At 38.6% G+C, this 25,028-nt stretch overlaps 1 pseudogene; it reads right to left on the minus strand.

Annotated features, from left to right (window-relative positions):
• Positions 1-8,761: 8,761 nt before the first annotated feature.
• Positions 8,762-9,219, minus strand: LOC691950 (Ig heavy chain V region VH558 A1/A4-like; annotated as a pseudogene).
• Positions 9,220-25,028: the final 15,809 nt, after the last annotated feature.

A 25,028-nucleotide genomic window follows, 5' to 3' on the forward strand; every position in this document is an offset into this window, starting at 1 on the left:
TAAAACATCATTCATCCTGATCAAGTAGGGTTCATCCTAGAAGTGCAGGGATGCTTCAATATATATAAACCAATTGATGTAATCCTATGCATAAACAAACTCAAAGAAAAAAAAACACATGATCATCTCATTAGATGCTGAAAAGTCCTTTAACAAAATTCAACACCCCTTCATGTGAAAAGTTTCAGAGTGAAAACGAATTCAACTTCCTACCTCATTATCATACAAGTAATAAACAATAAACCAACAGCCAATATCAAATAGAGAGCAATTCGAAGAAATACGATTAAAATCAGGGAAAATTCAAGGCTGCCCACTTTCTTGTTATCTATTCAATATAGTATTCAGGCTTCTAGCCAGAGCAATTAGACAACAAAATGAAACCAAACAGATAAAAATTTGGAGGGAGGAAGTTATAATATCACTATTTGCAGATGATATGATAGCATATATAATTGAGTCCAAAAATTCTATCACAGAGCTCCTATATCTGAGAAACAACTTCAGCAATGTGGATCATTATAAAATAAAGTCAAACAAATCATTAGTCTTCCTCTACTCAAAGAATAAATGGGCCAGGAAAGAAATTAGAGGAGCCACAACTTCAAAATAGTCACAAATAATATAAAATGTCTTGGTATGATTCTAAGCAGACAAGGAAAATGTTATAGGATTGTCATATCTATTAGTCATCAGGATGTTGGTTTTTCAGAAAGGTTACAGGTCGTCACATTGGGCATCTTGACATCAGATGTATTTCTCAGCAAGGTCACAATTTTATCATATTATTCATCTTGACCACCAGATTTGTATTAGTCTTCTGCAGCTGGCTGGGGATTTTTCATGAACCCAGTCATACTTAACTCTAACTATATTATTAACATCAATAATGGAGGGTTTTGGCCCTCCAGGCACCTCCCAGACCTGAAGGGACTTGATCAACCAAATCCCGTAGGAGGGAGAGCTAAATCTGAAGAGGGGCAGACACGCCTGGGAAGCCAGAAGAGACTACACTCTGCCCACATTTCTAACTCCAGAGGAAAACACCTGATGGCATCTGGGACCCCAGTGCACGGGAGCTCCCAGAAAAGGCGGCACAGACCCTCCTGTTTGCCGCCTTCATGGAGAGCTCAAAAGGAACCGCTGACAAGCAAACTTGAACAGCGGGAACACAGGTGAGAAACACTTTTCTGCTCCAAGCTACCTGCCTGGTGGTCTCAGGACACACAGAGGCAAAATTCCTCTGGGACTGGTCACTTCCGATTTTTAGCTGGAGCACCAACTTCGCTGGTCCCACCACTCAGTTCACTGCTCCCAACCCCCTTGGGAGAGAGTTCACCACCCGAACAGGTGGGAACTCCTGAGACTGCAGAGCAGGATAGACCACCAATAATGCACACCCCTGCCCACATCCCTGGCCCAAGAGGAAAATGTATACTGCCCCTGGGAACTGGAAGATAGGAGCATTGGAGAGGCAGGTCATCCAAGCTCTAGACAACTCATGGACCAGATCAACAGTTCTCTACACCGAAATCCCCTGGGAGGGAGAGCTAAACCTTCAGAGGGGCAGACATGCCTGAGAAGCCAGAAGAGACTACACTCTGCCCACATTTCTGTCTCCAGAGGAAAACACCTGATGCTGTCTGGGACTTAGGTGCACTGGGGCTCCCAGAAAAGGCAGCACAGGCCCTCCTGGTTGCCCCCTTCAGAGAGAGCTCAAAAGCAGTCCCCCAGGAGCAACATGAGCCATGGGACCACAGGAAAGACCAAATGTTCTGCTCCAAGGAACCTGCCTGGTCGACTCAGGACACAGGCCGACAGGAACAGCTGAAGATGAGTAGACAGGAAAGACTACACGCCCAAAAGCAGGGCACTCTGTTCCCATAACTGAAAGAAAACAGGAAAACAGGTCTACAGCACTCCTGACACACAGGTCTATAGGATGGTCTAGCCAATGTCAGAAATAGCAGAACACAGTAACACCAAAGACAAGCTGAAGGCAAGAGGCAAGTGCAGGAGCCCAAGCAACAGAAACCAAGAATACATGGCATCATCAGAGCCCAATTCTCCCACAAAAGAAAACACTGAATATCCAAACACACCAGAAAATCAAGATATAGATTTAAAATCATATTTGATCATGATACTGGAGGACTTCAAGAAAGACATGAAGAACTCCCTGAGAGAAACTCAGGAAAACATAAAAAAAAAAAAAAAACAAGTAGAAGCCTATAGAGAGGAATCACAAAAATCCCTGAAAGAATTCCAGGAAAACAATCAAACAGTTGAAGGAATTAAAAATGGAAATAAAAGCAATGAAGAAAGAACACAGAGAAACAACCCTGGATATAGAAAACCACAAGAAGAGACAAGGAGCCACAGATACAAACATCACCAACAGAATACAAGAAATAGAAGACAGAATCTCAGGAGCAGAAGATTCCATAAAAATCATCAACTCAACTGTCAAAGATAATGTAAAACGGAAAAAGCTACTGGTCCAAAACATACAGGAAATCCAGGACTCAATGAGAAGATCAAACCTAAGGATAATAACTATAGAAGAGAGTGAAGAATCCCATCTCAAAGGATGAGTAAATATCTTCAACAAAATCATAGAAGAAAACTTCCCTAACCTAAAGAAAGAGATGTGCATAAACATACAAGAAGCCTACAGAACTCCAAATAGATTGGACCAAAAAAGAAACCACGATAGGCTAAAGCCGGTCTTCAATAAACTTTAGGGAAGAATGCCCACATATAAATGGAAGTTGAGCAATGTCTACTCAATGATAACCTGATCATGGAAGAAATAAACAAAGAAATAAAAGACTTATTGGAATTTCATGAAAATGAAGGTACAACATACCCAAACTTATGGGACACAATGAAAGCTGTGCTAAGAGGAAAACTCATAGCTCTGAGTGCCTGCACAAAGAAACAGGAGAGAGCATATGGAAGCAGCTTGACAGCACACCTAAAAGCTCTAGAGCAAAAAGAAGCAAATACACACAGGAGGAGTATAAGGCAGGAAATAATCAGACTCAATCAGCTGAAATCAACCAAGTAGAAACAAAAAGGACCATAGAAAGAATCAACAGAACCAAAAGTTGGTTCTTTGAGAAAATCAACAACATAGATAAACCCTTAGCCAGACTAACGAGAGGACACAGAGAGTGTGTCCAAGTTAACAAAATCAGAAATGAAAAGGGAGACGAAACTACAGAATCAGAGGAAATTCAAAAAATCATCAGATCCAACTACAAAACCCTATATTCAGCAAAACTTGAAAATCTGCAGGAAATGGACAATTTCCTAGACAGATATCAGGTACCAAAGTTAAATCAGGAACAGATAGACCATTTAAACAACCCCATAACTCCTAACAAAATAGAAGCAGTCATTAAAGGTCTCCCAACAAAAAAAGAGCCCAGGACCAGATGGGTTCAGTGAAGAATTCTATCAGAACTTCATAGAAGACCTCATACCAATGCAATCCAAACTATTCCACAAAATTGAAACAGATGGAGCGCTACCAAATTCCTTCTATGAAGCCACAATTACTCCTATACCTAAACCACACAAAGACCAAACAAAGAAAGAGAACTTCAGACCAATTTCCCTTATGAATATTGATGCAAAAATACTCAATAAAATTCTGGCAAACCGAATCCAAGAGCACATCAAAGCAATCATCCACCATGATCAAGCAGGCTTCATCACAGGCATGCAGGGATGGCTTAATATATGGAAAACCATCAACGTGATCCATCATATAAACAAACTGAAAGAACAAAACCACATGATCATTTCATTAGATGCTGAGAAAGCATTTGACAAACTTCAACACCCCCTCATGATAAAAGTCCTGGAAAGAGTAGGAATTTAAGGCCCATACCTAAACATAGTAAAAGCCATATACAGCAAACCAGTCCCTAACATTAAAATAAATGGAGAGAAACTTGAAGCAATCCCACTAAAATCAGGGACTAGACAAAGCTGCCCACTCTCTCCCTAATTATTCAATATAGTTCTTGAAGATCTAGCCAGAGCAATCAGACAACAAATGGAGATCAAGGGGATACAGATTGGAAAGGAAGAAGTCAAAATATCACTATTTGCAGATATTTAAGTGATCCCAAATATTCCACCAGAGAACTACAAAAGCTGATAAACAATTTCATCAAAGTGGATGGGTATAAAATTAACTCAAATAAATCAGTAGCCTTCCTCTACACAAAAGAGAAACAAGCCGAGAAAGAAATTAGGGAAATGACACCCTTCACAATAGTCCCAAATAATATAAAACACGTCGGTGTGACTTTAACCAAGAGAGTAAAAAATCTGTACAATAAGAACTTCAAGACACTGAAGAATGAAATTGAAGAAGATCTCAGAAGATGGAAACATCTCCCATGCTCATGGATTGGCAGGATTAATATAGTAAAAATGGACATCTTACCAAAATCAATCTACAGATTCAATGCAATCCCCATCAAAATACCAATCCAATTCTTCAAAGAGTTAGACAGAACACTTTCCAAATTCATCTGGAATAACAAAAAACCAGGATAGCTAAAACTATCCTCAACAATAAAAGGACTTCTGGGGGAATCACTATCCCTGAACTCAAGCAGTATTATAGAGCCATAGTGATAAAAACTGCATGGTATTTGTTCAGACACAGACAGATAGACCAATGGAATAGAATTGAAGACCCAGAAATGAACCTACACACCTATGAGCACTAGATTTTTGACAAAGGAGCCAAAACCATCCAATGGAAAAAAAGATAGAATTTTCAGCAAATGGTGTTGGTTCAACTGGAGGTCAACATGTAGAAGAATGCAGATCGATCCGTGGAACAAGGACCTCCACATCAAACCCATGACACTCAAACTAATAGAAGAAAAAGTGGGGAAGCAGCTCGAACACATGGGCACTGGAGAAAATTTCCTGAAGGAAAGATGAATGGCTTATGCTCTAAGATCAATAATCGACAAATGGGATCTCCTAAAATGGCAAAGCTTCTGTAAGGCAAAGGACACTGTGGTTAGGACAAAATGGCAACCAACATATTGAGAAAAGATCTTTACCAATCCTACAACAGATAGAGGGCTTATATCCAAAATATACAAAGAACTGAATAAGTTAGAAAAATAGGGAGACAAATAACCCTATTAAAAATGGGGTTCAGAGCTAAACAAAGAATTCACAGCTGAGGAATGCCGAATGGCTGAGACACACCTAAAGAAATGTTCAACATCTTTACTCATAAGGGAAATACAAATCAAAACAACCCTGAGATTTCATGTCACACCAGTGTGAATGGCTAAGATCAAAAACTGAGGTGACAGCACATGCTGGCGAGGATGTGGAAAAAGAGGAACACTCCTCCATTGTTGGTGGGATTGAAGACTGGTACAACCATTCTGGAAATCAGGCTGGAGGTTCCTCAGAAAGTTGGATATTGAACTACCTGAGGACCCAGTTATACCTCTCTTGGGCATACCCAAAAAAATTCCCCAACAAATAACAAAGACACATGCTCTACTATGTTCATAGCAGCCTTATTTATAATAGCCAGAAGCTGGAAAGAACCCAAATGCCCTTCAACAGAGGAATGGATACAGAAAATGTGGTACATCTACACAATGGAATATTACTCAGCTATCAAAAACAATGACTTTATGAAATTCATAGGCAAATGGAGGGAACTGGAAAATATCCTCCTGAGTGAGATAACCCAATCTCAGAAAAATATACATGGTATGCACTCATTCATAAGTGGCTATTAGCCCAAATGTTTGAATTGCCCTAGATGCACAGAACACATGAAACTCAAGAGGGATGACCAAAATGTGAATGCTTCACTCCTTCTTTAAAAGGGGAACAAGAATATCCTTGGCTGGGAATAGGGAGGAAAAGATAAAAACAAAGGCAGAAGGAACACCCATTCAGAGCCTGTCCCACATGTGACCAATACACTGTACAGACAATTAGACAAGATGGAAGAAGCAAAGACGTGCAGGCCGACATAACCGGATGTAGATCTCTCCTGAGAGACACAGCCAGAATACAGCAAATACATAGGCAAATGCCAGCAGCAAACCACTGAACTGAGGACGGGACCCTGGTTGAAGGAATCAGAGAAAGGACTGGAAGAGCTTGAAGGGGCTCGACACCCCATATGAACAACAATGCCAACCAAGCAGAGCTTCCAGGGACTAAGCCACTACCCAAAGACTATACATGGACTGACCCTGGTTTCCAACCTCATAGAGAGCAATTAATAGCCTAGTAAGAGCACCAGTGGAAAGGGAAGCCCTTGGTCCTGCTTAATGGACCCCCAGTGAACGTGATTTTTGGGGGGAGGGCAGTAATGGGGGGAGGATGGGGAGGGGAACACCCATAGAGAAGGGGAGGTGGAGGGTTTAGGGGGATGTTGGCCTGGAAACTAGGAAAGGGAATTACAATCGAATTGTACATAAGAAATACTCAAGTTAATAAAAAAAAAAAGAAGAAATACAGGACAACATAGGTAAACAAGTAGCAGCCCTTAAATAGAAAACACAAATATCCCTTAAAGAATTACAGGGAAGCACAACCAAACAGGTGAAGGAATTGAATAAAACCATCCAGAATCTAAAAATGGAAATAGAAACAATAAAAAAATCACAAATAGACACAACCCTGAAGATAGAAAATCTAGGAAAGAGATCAGGAGGCATAGATGCAAGCATCACCAGCAGAATATAAGAGATGGAAGAGAAAAATCTCAGGGCAGAAGATCATAGACATCATTGAAAAAAAATTCAAAGAAAATGTATAACCCAAAATATCTACTAACCCAAGACATCCAGGAATTCCAGGACACAATGAGAAGATCAAAGATCAAACCTAAGGATAATAAGTAAAGAAGAGAGCAAACATTCCCAACTTAAAGGGCCACTAAATATCTTTAAGAAAATTATAAAAGAAAATTTCCATAACCTAAAGAAATAGATGCACATAAACATACAAGAAGCTGACAGAAAGAACTTCAAATAGATTGGACAGAAGAGAAATTATTCCAACCACATAATAGTCAAAACACCAAATGCACAAAACAAAGAATACTAAAAGCAGTAAGGAAAAACTCAACATGTAAGGGCAGACCTATCAGAATAACACCAGACTTCTCATCAGAGACTGGAAATCTAGAAGTTTCTGGGGAGGTATACTGCAGACCTAAGAGAACAGATATGCCAACAAAGGCTATTATATCCAGCAAAACTCTCAATTTCCGTAAATGAAGAAACCAAGATATTCAATGACAAAACCAAATTTACAAATTATCTTTCCAAAAATCCAGCCTACAGAGGATAATATACAGAAAACTCCAAGACAAGGAGGGAAAGTATATCCTAAAGAAAGCAAGAAAATAATCTATTTGCAACAAACCCAAAAGAAGAGAGCCACACAAACATCATTCTAACAAGAAAAATAACAGGAAATAACTATCAATATTCATTAAAATCTCTTAACATCGATGGCAGTAATTCTCCAATAAGAAGAGATAGACAAACAGAATGGATACAGAAAGAGGACCCAGCATTTTGCTCCATACAAGAAACATACCTCACTGGCAAAAACAGAAACTACCTCATAGTTAAAGGGTAAAAAATTTTTTCCATGCAAATGGTCCCAGGAAACAATCTGAACTATCCATTCTAATATCAAATGTAATCAACTTTCGACCAAAATTTATCAAAAAAGATGCAGAATGAAGTCCATATGAAGCAAAAAAAAATCCACCAAGATAAGCTCTCAATTATGAATATCTATTCGCTAAATGCAAGGGAATCTACATTCATAAAAGAAACCATACTAAAGCTCAAAGCATACATTGCACCTCACCCAATAATAGTGGGAGATTTAAACACCCCACTCTCATCATTGAACGGATCATGGAAACAGAAACTAAACATACACACAGAGAAACTAACAGTAGTTATGAAGCAAATAGATTTAGAAGATATTTATAGAACATTTCATTCTAAAACAAAAGACTGTGACTTCTTTTCAGCACCTCATGGTCCCTTCTACAAAATTACCCATATAATTGGTCACAAAACAGGCCTCAACAGATACAAAAAGATTGAAATCATCCCATGCAGCCTATAAGGCCACCACAGATTAAGGCATGTCTTCAATAACAACAAAAACAACAGAATACCCACATATACATGGACGTTGAAGAATGCTATACTCATTGATAACTTGGTCTAGTAAGATATAAGAAAGATAAAAGACATTTTAAGATTTAGTGACAATGAAGGCACAGCATACCCAAAGTAGTGGGACACAATGACAGCAGTGCTAAGAAGAAAACACATAGTTCTGAGTGCCTCCAATTAGAAACTGTAGAGAGAACACATTAGCAGCTTAAGAGCACACCTAAAAGTTCTAAAAGAAAAAAGAAGCTAATATACCATATGTTTCCCCTTTTTGTTATTTTGTTGAATAAGAAATAGGTCAATGGAGGTTGTCACTGTTGAAGAGAATAACAAGGCATGGTGTAATGTGGGTTTATCCTAAATCAGCATAACAATTTTAAAAGAACTGCTCTTACAAAAATGACAAAGGCAATATAAGATTGTGAGGAAGAAGCAATAAATGGATAATAAAAAATTACTCTTTCCAAGCAAGTCTAAAGGTTATTCTTTCTGTCATCTCGGTTCCAGCACAGCTTCCTGCTCCTTCAGAGTTTTTGACACACTCAGCACGTGGTTACAATGCTGTGCCTTGCACAGTAATAGACCGCAGAATCCCCAGCTGCCAGGCTGCTGAGTTGCATGAAGGCTGTGTTGGAGGATTTGTCTACAGTCAATGTGGCTTTGCCCTTGAACTTCTCATTGTAGCCTGTACTGCCACTTTCAGGATAAATATATCCAATCCACTCAAGGCCCTGTCCAGTCGTCTGCTTTATCCAGCTTATTACGTAGCTGGTGAAGGTGTATCCAGAAACCTTGCAGGACATCTTCACAGGAGTCCCAGGCTTCACCAGCTCAGCTCCACACTGCTGCAGCTGGACCTGGGAGTGGACACCTGTGGAGGAAAAGTCAGAGTGGATGTCAGTGCCATCTCAGGGCCTGTCTCCTTTTCAGAATTCTAAATGATGAGAGCCTTACCTGCAGTTACTGAGAGGAGGAAGAGAAAGACCCAGCTCCATTCCATGGTTAAAGTCATTGTGTTCAGGGACTGTGGTGAGGACACTGATCAAATGGTGTTTTCAGTGTGTGGATATCCCCGTATTTACTGCCATAGACTCAGATAATTTGCATATTTATGAACAGGGGACTTATTACATAAGAACCTAGTCCAGCTGGAGAACAACTGTAAAGAGGAAGGACTGAAAAGGCACATGGGTCAGGGAGCAGGATGCTTAGTTCTTGGTACAACCAGAAGTGCATCCCAGTCAGTTTCTATTAACCATGGACAGATGCTTTGCATGTAACTACAGGGAAAAATCTCTCAATCAATTTTTGGCCTGTACCACTCTGTGATATGTTAACACATTAATTTACAGATAATGCTTTGTGATGATGGCGATGATGATGAGATGATGATGATTATGATGGTGGTGGTGGTGGTGATGGTGGTGATTATTGGGATGGTGTGGATGGTGATGGTCATGGTTGTGATCATTGTGTTGATGATGAAGATGATGAAGATTATGATTACAATAATGGAAAATTTCAATAACAGTCAATTTTTATAGTTTTACAGTTACTTTCGCATATTTGCAACTAATAATTGCTTTTCCAACAGGTTATATGTTTCAAAGGTCAATGACTAAAAGTAAATATGCTTCAAAAATATTTACCTGTAAAAGCTTATTGCAGGAGGATCCACAATAACTAAATTATAGCAATAAGCTAAAGGCATGTCAAGAAATGATTTTATCAGTAAGGCATGATTATATATATTATAAATTGTACACACACAAACATACACACACACAAATATATATATACATATATATATATATATTTGACCAGAAATAAATAAGAACTTAACATTGCTTTTTGAAAAATGAATGTACTTAGTGATAACTGTATTAATGAAGACAATCTCAAAATCATAGACATTAAATTAGACTCTATTATCATCTCTTAGAAATTTCATAGTTATATACAATGATTTATGCAAATCCATGATATTTTATCCAGGAAATTCTCTAGTGGAATAAAGACAAAATTAGGAATGGCAAGAGGTATCATGAGAAATATGCAGTGTACAAAATGTATGTTTGAAAAATCTGTACAGGAGTAAAGTTGTTATGTCTATATTTCATAAGGATTTTTATTCTTTGAGTTTTTCAATCATATATGAAATATGCTATAATCTACCACCTCTCTCAGGAATCATACTACAATCCTCCCCTTAGACCCTTCCAGTAAGTCCCTTTCCCAAAATCTTTTTCCTCTGTTTCATTACCTAATAAAACAGTGAGTTTAATTAGTTCTACCTATCTACACATTGATAAGATTATTGCTAGTAAAGTGTGAGCCTCCAGAAACATTCCCCCAAGAAAGTGAATATATTTTGCCCATCAGTCATCAAATTTCAAAAGACCTTCAGCCTGGTATGGGCCCTCAAGGATTCTTCCCCATCCATGTTGTAATTTTTAATTGTTCTATTACTTCTAGTGGTGGGTTCAGGGTTTATATGCACCAAGGTGGATATATTAAACTCAGAGGGTGATTTAAGTCATTCAATTCTAAGGCAATTACCTGATATTGCTAAGCATACCAGTAGACATCTTTGCCTGCTCAATCATTTTGAGGTCTCCCCTGTGGTAATATCCACTGGTTTGAGTAGGTAAGTAAGTTTGTGTAGGTAAGTATAGCTGCTGAGAGTTCATCTGTGCACTAAGAATAGAGAAATCCCTTGAGATAGAATCTGATCTCCATTGGCCCCATTTTGCATTATACATCAGTTCCTTCCCCTGTTTTATGATGGCCCTTGATTTCTTTGTGAGGGATTGGTGTCATTATTTCCCTTTGGCTGAGTTCTCTGTCAATCTCAGCACACTGAACACTCACGAATGTCTGTGTCAGCCTTTATACCAGCACTTATGAGCCTCTGTGATCAAGGTTCAGGCAATGTACTGGTTTTAAATATAACTATTTATAAGGCAGTTTGACAACATAACTATTAACAATACAACCAAGGTCTACTAGAACCTATATCATCTTTAAACATGGGTTTGGACCACACTTACCTGGGATAAAGTCTTTCCTATGAAATTCACCAAAACATAAATCAATAACATTTTATAGTGTCCCAGAAATAATGATACAAGCATGTACTCAATTGACTCTACACCTTATTTACAGACATGTAATATATATATTCATATATATATATATATATATATATATATATATATTCATATATATATATATATATATATTCATAACATGTTATTCATGCTCTATAAACAGCATACACTGGAAGGAATAATACCAGATTTCCAACAAAGCATAAATAAAATGTAAAAAATTGTTACATGTAGATAAATCAATGTGACTCAGTGGTAAAACAAATTATGTACTTGATAAGTGTCTGCATGAAACTGGAAAAATATACTGGAACAGATCACTCATGTCCATAAAGCAAATGTTTTATGTTCTCATTGATATGTGTTCCAAGATTTGAATATTTTGTGTGGTATGTTGAATTGTACAAGAAGAGATTCTAGAATTGTGACACTAAAGTTTGTAGGTTATTATTTTATGACGGGTTTGCCTCTGAAATGCTTCCACAAGAAGCATTGACTGGAGCCAGCACCAGAAGTGCAGACATTTTTATGTGACCTTCTTCAATTCCGTTTGTGGGACTTAGGTTTTCCTATGTATCATAGTTACTGAGTTGTGGTTTTACTGGTGTGTGTGTGTGTGTGTGTGTGTGTGTGTGTGTGTGTGTGAGTGTTTGTGTGTGTGTGTGTTTGTGTGTGTGTGTTGTTTTATATTGCTTTGTTTAATTTTTGTTTGCTTTTAATCCCCTTTTAATTTTCTTCCTTTTTTTTTCAAAAAGGAAAAAAAATGTGTGTAGTTGAATGAGTTGTTAGGTAGGAAAGTTCTGGAATGAGTTGAGGATGAAGGAATGAGTTACTAAAATACAGTGTGTGAATTGTTCAAAAATGAAAAAAAAAGCAAATAAAAACTATAAATATATATGTTTGTTATATATATATATATATATATATATATATATTTAAAAAAGAATCTTTAGGGGGTTTGAACATTGATATATCACATATCAATCATAACAGGACAGAGCAGTTAATACACTTCACGTAGGAAAACACAAAGGACACAGCGTCCCCTCCACTCACAACTCTCTCCATGGTTACTCTTGGCCCCATGGTGCCCCCTGCTGGTCGTGAGCTCCCATGCAGGTAGGTTTGTCATGGATCACACTAATGTTGCACAGTCTGGCTTATGAAATAACTTATCCCTTTAACTTCAGTGTTCACAGAGTTCAGGTTAAGGAATAAATGGCTCTAGTTTACCTAAGGATAATGATTTATTCCTCAGCGATTAGGAGGAGTGCAGACATTACTATAGTATCCTCTCAAAGTCAGATTCCTCCTTAGTGACAGTTCATTTCAACTCTACTACTTCCACTTTCTATAAAGGTAAAAAGAGGACATAAGATCCTTTTTCCTGTCTTCCTCATGCTACACTTCAGGCAGAGTACTGTCGTCAGCACGTAAATCACACTCCCTACATTGTGTAATAGACAGACTAAAAGACAGAATAATAGTACATTGGAGTTACACTGCTGATATCAATAACAAAAATGTTGATGCAGCTCAAGACCTCTCTGACCCTTTGAACAAAGTTATGAAATAAGCCTACATGAAATGACTGGATAATTACAAAAACCTCTGCTTGGGAAAGATATAAAGGACCTACCACATAAAATGTCTGAATCTTAGAGATGTGCAATGAAAACTACTCCATAATTGCAGGGTCTTTCTGGAACTAAGACACCAACCAAAAAGCATATATTGGATGGACCAAGGTGCCAAGCACATGGGTAACTCAGTCTCCATTTGGATCCCCCATTAAGAGGAATGGGGTCTGTCCCTAAAGGTGCTACCTCTCTTGGAATCCACTCCGTTAACTGTACTCTCTTGTCTGACCTCACTGGGATATGATGCCCCTAAACCTGCAGAGATTTGATGGACCAGCGTTGGAGGATATCTAATGGTGAACCTACCCTCTCAGAGAAGTAAGTAAGGGAATAGAAGGGGGAACTTATTTATGGGGTCCAGAGGAGAGGCGAGCAATTGGAATGTAAAATCAATCAACACTCCCTTTGGATATCCTAATTAACATGTCTGGTTAAATCTAAACCCCTCAACCATAGTTTATCCATTGTCACCTTCATAAACAGCCATTTTCCAATGCAGATGAAGTTCTTCAATTGTCTCTTTTAGTAACCAATCCTCCCTCTCCTTTGTTACCTACCCCTTCTCCCTCATCCTTTCTTTCCTGTCTTTATCTCTTATTCCCTGTCCTTTGGCCTACAGGGGAGAACAAGACTTCTTTTTGCTGAGTGAGAATTTGGTTTGAGTGTCTTGGGTCGTACAGGCATGGCTTTACCATCATCACTGTTGTCCTCCAGCTGTCAGAGAAAATTTCTGAGATGATTGAACATCTGTCTTGTAAACATTTTAGTCAATTTATGATTTGAATTTCTGTTTAAACTTCTAGTTCTTGGTAAACTTGGTCTATTTTGTATTAGCTTCTTGCCCAAAAAATCAGTATCAGTGATAATTTCATGCAATAGTGTGAGCCTAAAACCCAGTCAGTTATGGGTTGTTTCCTACATCAAGGTTTGTGCTACTATTGCAACAGCATAACTTACAGGGAGATCATATTGGAAATCAGTTTGTAGCTGGATTGTTGTTTAGCTTTCTACTTTGGCAGTCTACAGATACTTTCCCTTACTGTGTATTCTAGTCAGGAGTAGTGAAAACTCCAAGTAGATTGCAGCTCAACTTGCCCAGTTCAATATATGGTGTAGATGTTGCCTTCAGGAAAAACAACTTGCATTCAACTTGTGGAAAGAAACTAACAGCTTTGGAAGCAGACTGAATGATTTTGGAGATGAACTGTGGTCCATTGCCTAACACATTGATTATCTGTGACACATTCCAAGAACCAGAATTTTTATTTGATGGAGAGAGATGTGTAGCTGGGACTTTGTCTCTTCCACTATTAGATGATTCCATTTGGATTTCATTCATTGGTGTATATATTTTCAGCAACTTCTCCTGAATTAGGATTGCATACAACCCCTCAAATGGACCATAATTTTCAATTTCTCTCCTCATGTTTCTTCCCTTAACCTCAGATCTCTGAACTCCCATATTAATCCATCCATTTATATTTTATTTCTGATGCCTAAGGATATCCATCCATCTCTAGTAGATTCTTCCAGTAAATCTCATCTCTGTACTCATAAGGATTGTAACCTGCCTTTGGAATACATAACAACTGACACCTGCATTTAAGGAAATATATACATGCTTGTCTTTTAGAGTCTGTGGTTCTCCACATTGGTTGAGGTTTTTTCTGTGGTTGAAACCACATACCAGCAAATTTCATAAATTGATATATTTTAACAGTTTTGTAAGGTTCTGTTTATAAATGTATTTTTCTTCTACCCCTCTTATTAAAAATAGATTATTATTTTTATATAATACATACTGATGAGAGTTTCCCCACCCTCTACTAATTCCAGGTCTTAACTTAAAGTATCATGTGTACCCAACATGTTTCAAAACTCTCCATTCCTATGGATATTTTTGTCCCCCCTTTTATGAAGCAGTGAAAGCAGCCATATTTTGGTCAACTTTCTTCTTGAGCTTCCTTTGGTCTATGGATTGCATGTTGGGTAATTCAAGCTCTTGGGCTAATATCTACTTATCAGTGATTGCATACCATGTGTGTTTGTCTGTGATTGGGTTACCTCACTCAGGGTGATATTTTCTAGTTCATTCCATTTGCCTATGAATTTCATGAAGTCATTGTTTTTTTTCCCTTAGGAGTACTCCAAAGTGTAGATATACCACATTTTTGAAAGACTGAAAGAGCTGAAGGGGCTTGCAACCCCAATAGAACAACAGTGCAAATCAACCAGAGCTTCCAGGGACTGAAAAACTACACAAAGGCTATACATGGACTGACCCAGTGCTCCATCTATGTATGTAGCAGAAAATAGCCTTGTTGGGGCAAAAGTGGAAGAGGAAGCCCTTGGTCCTGCGAAGGTTGGAACCCCAGTGAAGGGAAAAGTCAGGGATGTGATGGGGGTGGATGGTAGGAATACACTTATCGGGAAGGGGGTGGAAAGGATCTTATGGACAAGAAAACAGGAATGATAATAACATTTGAAATATAAATAGAGAAATATATCCAATTAACAAAGCAAAAAAAAACAGTCTGCAAAAATATGAAACAATACTTAGAGAAATAAATATACTGTAAAACCATCACATGAAAGTGGAATATTGAGATGAGGAAAAATGTACCAGATGGAAGGAAAAGAATCAGATCCATTTGTTTATACAATGAGGAATTTCATCAAAATAAGTCATAACAAATACTGAAACCCATGTGAGACTTTATGCAGAAAGAGAGACATTGGAGCACACAACTCTAGATGGAAATCCCACCATCAAATCTCACTCTTTGGAGCACAGGGTAATTCACAGAAGATGTAGCTAAAAGAGTGTACTAGCCAGAGGGGAAGGAAGATACCAGGAGAAGAAGACCATCTAAATCAACTGAGAAAAGCTCATGTGAATGAAAAGACTGAAGCAGCAAGCACAGGACGATATAAGTGATATAAGTGATCATCATATTTATGGTAGCTTTCAGTTTAGTACTACTTCTTTGCATAATTATCCCACTGATGACTTCTAGGTCATTTCCAGTTTCAGCTAATACCAATATGGCATCAATAAAAATTAGCAGGTGTCTCTAATAGGATGCATAGTCCTTTGTGTATGGCTTGAGAGTGACAAAGTTGAATATTCAGAGACATCCATTCCCACCTTCAAGTGAAACACCCACACTGATGCCCACAGTACATGAGCACAGTGAAAAAATTTGCTGAATGAGACTTTCAAGATAAATTTTGCAAAGTAGGTTTGAATGATGTCTAACACAAACTTGACCAAAGAGATTTCTACCTGATGCAATGTATTAACCATATGATATGTCATCCATATTAAACATATGCATTCATATATTAAGGAAAAAATTCTCTCTTAAAGAACATGCAGCTTCAGAGGGGCAGACACTCCTGGGAAGCCAGAATAGACTACACTCTGCCCACATTTCTGACTCCAGAGGAAAACACCTAATGCCATCAGGGACCCCGGTGCACCAGGGCCTCGGGAAAGGTCCATTCTGGTCGCCGCCCTCATGGAAAGCTCAAAAGCAGCCCCCCAGGAGCAACGTCAGACACAGGACCACAGGTAAGACAAAGTTTTGTGCTCCGAGTAACTTGCCTGCTGGACTCAAGACACATGCCACAGGAACAGCTGAATGCCAGTAGACAGGAAAGATTATGCCCAAAAGCAGAACACTCTGTTCCCATAACTGGCTGAAATAAAACAGGAAAAAAGGTCTACAGCACTCCTGACACACAGGCCTATAAGACGGTCTAGCCACTGTCAGAAATAGCAGAACAAGGTAACATCAGAGACAGCCTGATGGCGAGAGGCAAGCACAGGAATCCAAGCAACAGAAACCAAGAGTGCATGGCATCATCGGAGTCCAATTCTCCCACCAAAGAAAACACTGAATAACCAAACACATGAGAAAAGCAAGATCTTGATTTTAAATCACATTTGATAATGATGATAGAAGACTTCAAGAAAGACATAAAGAACTCCATTAGAGAAACCCAGGAAAACATAATTAAACAACTAGAACCCTATAAACAGGAATCACAGAAATCACTGAAAGAACTCCAGGAAAACACAATCAAACAGGTGAAACAATTAAAAATGGAAATAGAAGCAATAAAGTAAGCACAAAGGGAGACAATCCTGGATTTAGAAAACCAAAGGAAGAGGCAAGGAGCTGGAGATACAAGCATCACCAACAGCATAAGAGATAGAAGAGAGAATCTCAGGAACAGAAGATTCCACAAAATCATTGACACAACTGTAAAAGATAATGGAAAATGGAAAAAGCTACTGTCCAAAACATACAGGAAATTCAGGACTCAATGAGAAGTTCAAACTTAAGGAAAATAGGTATAGAAGAGAGAGAAGACTCCCAGCTCAAAGGATCAGTAAATATCTTCAGCAAAATCATAGAAGAAAACATCTAAAGAAAGAGATGCCCATAAACATAAAAGAAGCCTACAGAACTCCAAAGAGATTGGACCAGAAAAGAAATTCCTCCTGTCACATAATAGTCAAAACACCAAATGCACAAAGAAAAATAAAGAAAGAATATTAAAATCAATAAGGGAAAAAGTTCAAGTAAAATATAAAGGCAGACCTATCAGAATTACACCAGATTTCTCACCAGAGACTATGAAAGCCAGAAGATCCTGGACAGATATCATACAGACCCTAAGAGAACAAAAATGCCAGCACAAGCTACTGTATCCAGCAAAACTCTCAATTAACATTGAGGGAGAAACCACAATATTCCATAACAAAACCAAATCTTTTTACAAATCCAGTCCTATAAAGGTTAATAGATGGAAAATCCCAATACAAGGAGGGAAACTACACCCTAGGAAAAGCAATAAGGTAATTTCCTTGCAACAAAATCAAAAGAAGAGAAACACACAAACATAATCCCACCTCTAAATATGAAAATAACAAGAAGCAACAGTCACTATTCCTTAATATTTCTCAACATCAACGGACTCAATCCCCTCAATAAAAAGACATAGACTAACAGACTGGATAGGTATAGAGGACCCAACATTTGCTGCATGCAGGAAACACAACTCGGAGACAAAGACAGACACTACCTCAGAGTAAAAGGCTGAAAAACCATTTTCCAATCAAATGGTCCAAAGAAGCAAGTTGGAATAGCCATTCTAATATTGAATAAAATCGACATTCAACCAAAAGTCATCAAAAAAGATAAGGAAGTACACTTCATATTCATCAAAGGAAAAATCCACCAAGATGAACTCTCAATCATAAATATCTATGCTCGAAATACAAGGGCACCTACCTTGATAAAAGAAACCTTACTAAAGCTCAAAGAACACATTGCACCTCACACAATAATAGTAGATTTCAACAACACATTCTTATCAATGGACTGATCATGGAAGCAGAAATTAAACAGACAGAGAAGCCAACAGAAATTATGAAACAAATGGACTTAACAGATATTTATAGAATATTTCATCCTAAAATCAAAGGATATAACTTCTTCTAAACACCTCATGGTACCTTCTCCAAAATTGACCATATAATCGGTCACAAAACAGGCCTCAACAGATTCAGGAAGATAGAAATAATCTGACGCATGCTGTCAGGTCACCACAGACTAAGGCTCATCTTCAATAACAATATTAATGACAAAAATCCCACAAATACATGGAAGTTGAGCAATGCTCTACTCAATGACAACATGGTCAAGTAAAAAATAATGAAAGAAATTAAAATCTTAGAATTTAATGAAAATGAAGGTGCAACATAACCTAACTTATGGGACACAATGAAAACTGTGCTAAAAGGAAAACTCATGCCTCTGAGTGCCTGCAGAAACAATCAGGAGAGAGCATACATCAGCAGCTTGGCAGGACACCTAAAAGCTCTAGAACAAAAAAATAGCAAATACACCCAGGAGGATAGAAGGCAGGAAATAATCAAACTCAGGGCTGAAATCAACCAAGCAGAAACAAAAAGGACTGTACAAAGATTCAACAAAACCAAGAGCTGGTTCTTTGAGAAAATAAACATGATAGGTAAACCCTTAGCCAAACTAAAAGAAGGCACAGAGAGTGTGTCCAAATTAAAAAGTCAGAAATGAAAAAGGAGACATAACAACAAAATCAGAGGAAATTCAAAAAATCATCAAATCCTACTACAAAAGCCTATATTCAACAAAACTGGAAAAATCTAAAGGAAATGGACAATTTTCTAGACAGATACCAGGTACCAAAGTAAAATCATGAACAAACAAACCATCTAAACAATGTCATAAATCCAAAAAGAAATAGAAGCAGTCATTAAAATTCTCCCAAACTAAAAGAGTCCAGGACCAGATGGGTTTAGGGCAGAATTCTACCACGCCTTCATAGAAGACCTCATAACAATGCTGTTCAAAATATTTCACAAAATAGAAACAGAAAGAACACTACCAAATTCCTTCTATGGTGCCACAATTATTCTTACACCTAAACCACACAAAGACCCAATGAAGAAAGAGACCTTCAAATCAATTTCCCTTATGAATATCAACACAAATATATTCAAAAAAATTCTTGCAAACCAAACCGAACACATCAAAATGATCCTCCAACATGATCAAGTAGACTTCGTCGCAGGTATGCAGGGATGGTTCAATATACAGAAATCCAACAAAGTAATCCACTATATAAAAAAACTGAAAGATAAAAACCACATGATCATTTCAATAGACACTGAGAAAGAATTTGACAATATTCAACACCCCTTCATGATAAAAGTCCTGGGAAGAACAGGGATTCAAAATCCACAGCTAAAGATAATAAAAGCCATATACAGTAAACCAGTAGCTAACATTAAACTAATGGAGAGAAACATGAACAAATACCACTAAAATCAGGGACGAGACAAGGCTGCCCACTCTCTCCCTACTTATTCAATAGAGTTATCAAAGTCCTAGCCAGAACAATCAGACAACAAAAGGATGTCAAAGTGATACATATTGGAAAGGAAGAAATCAAAACATGACTATTTGCAGATGATGGGATTGGATACTTAAGTGATCCCAAAAGTTCAACCAGAGAACTACTAAGCATGATAAACAACTTCAGCAAAGTAGCTGGGTATAAAATTAACTCAGACAAATCAGTAGCCTTTCTCTACACAAGAGATAAACAAACTGAGAAAGAAATTAGGGAAATGACACCCTTCTTAATAGTGCCAAATAATATAAAATACCTCAGTCTGATTTAACCAAGGAAATGAAAGGTCTGTAAAATAAGAACATCAGTCTCTGGAGAAACAAATTGAAGATCTCAGAAGATGGAAAGACCTCCCATGCTCATGAATTGGCAGAATTAATATATTAAAAATAGCCATTTTACCAAAAGCAATCTATAGATTCAGTGCAACCCCCATCAAAATTCCAATTCAATTCTTCATAGAGATAGAAAGAACAATATGCAAGTTCATTTAGAATAAAAAAAAAACAGGATAACTAAAACTATCCTCAACAATAAAAGAACTTCTGGGGGACTCACCATCCCTGACCTCAAGCAGTATTACAGAGGAATAGTCATAAAAACTGTATGGTATTCTTACAGAGACAGGCAGATAGATCCGTGGAATAGAATTGAAGACCTAGAAAGGAACCTACACACAAACCTATACTCACTTGATCACTGACAAAGGAGCCAAAACCATCCAATGGAAACAAGATACCATTTTCAACAAATGGTGCTGATTCGCCTGAAGGTCAGCATGTAGAAGAAGGCATGTCGATCCATGCTTATCACCCTGTACAAAGTTTAAGTCCAAGTGGATCAAGGACCTCCACATCAAACCAGATACACTCATACTAATAGAAGAAAAAGTGGGGAAGAGTCTTGAACACATGGGCACTACGCTAAATTTCCTGAACAAAACACCAATCACTTATGCTCTAAGATCAAGAATCAACAAATGGGATCTCATAACCCTGCAAAGTTTCTTCAAGGCAAAGAACACTGACATTAGGACAAAATGGCAACTAACAGATTGGGAAAAATCTTTACCAATCCTACCTCTGATAGAGGGCTAATATCCAAAATATACAAAGAACTCAAGAAGTTATACTCCAGAGAGACCAACAACCCTATTAAAATGGAGTACAGAGCTAAAGAGAGAATTTACAGCTGAGGAATATTAAATAACTGAGAAGCACCTAAAGAAATGTTCAACATGCTTAGTCATCAGGGAAATGCAAATCAAAACAACCCTGAGATTCCACCTCACACCAGCAGAATGGCTAAGATCAAAAACTCAGTATACAGCAAATGCTGGCGAGGATGTGGGGAGTGAGGAACACTCCTCCATTGTTAGTGGGATTGCAGACTGGTACAACCATTCTGGAAATCAGTCCGGAGGTTGCTCAGAAAATTGGACATTGAACTACCTGAGGACCCAGCTATACCTCACTTGGGCATATACACAAAAGATGCTCTGACATACAACAAAGACACAAGCTCCACTATGTTCACATCAGCCTTATTTATAATAGCCAGGAGCTGGAAAGAACCCAGATGCCCTTCAACAGAGGAATGGATTCAAAAAATGTGGTACATCTACACAATGGAGTACTACACAGCTATCAAAAACAATGACTTCATGAAATTCATAGTCAAATGGATGGAACTAGAAAATACCATCCAGAGTGAGGTAATCCAATCACAGAAAAACACACATGATATGCACCCACTGATAAGTAGATATCATCCCAAAAGCTTGAATTACCCAAGATGCAATGCAAGAACCACATGAAACTCAAGAAGGATGACCAAAATGTGGACGCTTCACTCCTTCTTAAAAAGTGGAACAAAAATATCCATAGATGGGCATAGGGAGGCAAAGTTTAGCACATCAACTGAAGGAATAGCCATTTACAGCCTGCCTCACATGTGGCTCATATATATGTACAGCCACCAAAACTAGATAAGATGGATGAAGCTAAGAGGTGAATTCTGACAGGAACCAGATACAGATCTCTCCTGAGAAACACAGCCAGAACATGTCAAATACAGAGGCGAATGCTAGCAGCAAACCACTGAACTGAGAATGGGACCCCCATTGGAGGAATTAGAGAAAGGACTGGAAGAGTTGAAGGGGTTTGCAACCCGATGAGAGCAACAATGCCAACCAACCAGAGCTTCCAGGGACTAAACCACCACCAAAAGTCTATAAATGGATGGACCCATGGCTCCAACTGCATATATAGCAAAGGATGGCCTTGGTGTGCACTAATGGAAGGAGAAGCCTTTGGTCCTACCAAGGTTGGACCCCAGTGTAGGGGATTGTCAGGGAAGGGGTGCATATAGGTGGGGTGAACGGGGAGGGGAACATTTTTATAGGAGAGGGGGAGGAGTTACGGGCAATGATGGACAGGAAACCAGGAAAGGGACTAACATTTGAAATGTAAATAAGAAATATTCAATTTTTTAAAATGGAAAAAATAAATAATAAATAAATAAATCCACAGACAGAATCATTTGTGAACATCTTAATAGGGCCCTATGGTGAAAAAAAAAAATGAATAGAAACATCTTAACCTAAGAGTAAACAGGAAACCACAGAGGTCAGAAGGAAAACTGTGAACATACCCTCTTATGATTAAATAGGAAGGAACAGAGCTGAGAATCATCCTGAAATACTGTACAGCTGAAAGCTGAGGCTGTGTCAGTGTGGAGTGTGAGCACAGTAGTATGTGGCAGTATCTGCAGTATCCACACTGGTGACCTTGAGGAATGCTTGGTTGTTGGAGGTGTCCTTGGAGACTGTGAGCCGGCTCTTCAGAGATGGGTTGTTGTATGTATTACCATTCCACCAAATGCTTGCCAGCCACTCCAGACCCTTCCCTGAAGGCTGACGAATCCAGCTCACACCCATACCATAAGTGCTCAGTGAAAATCCAGAGAAAGAGCAAGTCAGACTGAGGGTGTGGGAGGGCTGCAATATCCCAGGGCCAGACTCTTTCAGAGTAACCTGGGCCAGGACATCTGTGGAGAAAGGAAAGGGAAGAAGCCAAGGTTGGAATATGTGAGGATAGAATAGTTCATCCCTTAGGAAACCTTGGTACTCACATGCAGGGACAAGCAGCAGTAGGAATGAGGAAGTAAGCCTGTCCATGGCTGCACACCAGTGAGTGCACAGGCCCACCTTTGGCTTTTCTACCCAAGGTTGGGTGGATCCAGGAGAGATTTGCATTCCCTCACCAGGTGTTGACGCTGATGGTGTACTTAAGTCTTAGGACTCAAGTTGTATCATTCTATGATGGGAGATGCAGGAGCCACAAGAGAGTTCATATCTGCTTCCCACAGAGAGTACGTAACACCCAAGACCAGGTTCCTCACTATAAACACTTCTGCTGAGTGAGGTTGGGTTGCAGTATTATTGATAGAAACCCTAACTTTTACATATAGGGTCCTGACTCTGCCCACTCATCTAGGAATCATTTCCCTGTGCTTCTGCATGGAGGACAGATGCGAAGCTCTGTTTTTGGGGCCTGAGTGAGTCTTATCACTATGTATTTTCCATAAAATTGGTACAGTAATTGTAGACTTCTTGCCTTGTACAAGAGTATATGCCATCTCAAGCTGGCAATTATGAATACTGTAATTCGATGAAAGAGAGTAATTTCATTGACTTTACTGATGTGTCAAGGTACCGCGTCTCAAAATTGAAATTGCTATTTATTCAACAATCATTAGCTTCATCTTTATATTGACCTGTATTTGTGAAAACTTTAAAATAAAAAGCAGAAAACAATAACTCTAACCAAAGAGAAGTTTATTCAATCTCCTAGATGCGTATGATCTTGGAACTCAGAACAGCACCCGCTTTGGTATAATTAGAGGAAGGATTGAAAGACCTGAAGGGGTTTGCAACCCCATAAGAAAAACAATGCCAACCAACCAGAGCTTCCAGGGATTTAACAACTACCCAAAAACTATACAGGGATTTAACAACTACCCAAAGACTATACACGAACTGACCCAGAGCTACAGCTGCATATGTAGCAGAGAATAGCCTTGTGGAAGGGTAAGTTCTTGGTCCTGCCAAGATTGGACACCCAGTGCAGGGGAATGTCGGGAGGCAGTAATGGCAGTGGATGGGAGGTCAGGTGAACACCCATATGGGGAGGAGGAGAGGGTGGGATCTTAAACTGGGAAAGGGAATAACATTTGAAATGCAAATAAAAAATATACCTAAAAAATTTTCCAAAAGAAAAAAAGAGGAAATGTAAATTCCCATGGATTTTTATCCAAATATATGGAAATTACATACTCTGATCCATGAATACAAATAATATTGTATTTAAACTGAATAATACAAAGTTATTGGAAATAAAAAGAAACTAAAAATGTAAGAAAGGCCAGACTATAAAATACACCCAGCTTTTCTCTCTCTCCTTCACCTGAGCTGAGGGCATAACATGGCAGCGGGACCAGGTCTCCCACACTTTCTCAGTGGGGGTGCACGGGTTTAACACTGTGGCTGGAACATCCAGGACTGTATTCCCAAGTCACAATCAATCTTATTTTCCAACTGAAAAACTCCCTCCTGCCAGGCGAAAGAAGTTACAGACAGATTTACAGATGCAACTGACAATGAAGATGATGTCCTAACATGACACATGCTTGAAATTTTCTATCATTTCATTTGTATATGAAATTGTTTCTTGTCCTTCCAGTATGTTAATGTGTAATTAATAAAACATATGCTCAATTACTTAACAAAGAACTTTTATTGTCCTAAATTTGTAGTCTTGTCACAGTAGCTACGTCACATGTATGGTTTATTCTTTAAAGTTGTGTGTTGTTAGGAAAGGAAGCCTCAGAACTTCCCCACACTCCAGATGTTTCTCTGCACCTGTTACTGTGTCAATCCTGGTGAAAGTTGGATCTATACCATCCTCTGCTGGTACTGAGCAAACAAGGAAGCTGCTCACTGTCCCCTGCACAGTAACACAAAGTTGTGTCTTAGTGACAACAGAGCTCTGTTTCAGAATGAACTTGTTCTTGAATGGGTAAACTGACAT

Source organism: Rattus norvegicus, chromosome 6, assembly GCF_021556685.1.
Source record: "Rattus norvegicus strain SHRSP/BbbUtx chromosome 6, alternate assembly SHRSP_T2T, whole genome shotgun sequence".
NCBI classification, from domain to species: Eukaryota; Metazoa; Chordata; class Mammalia; order Rodentia; family Muridae; genus Rattus; species Rattus norvegicus.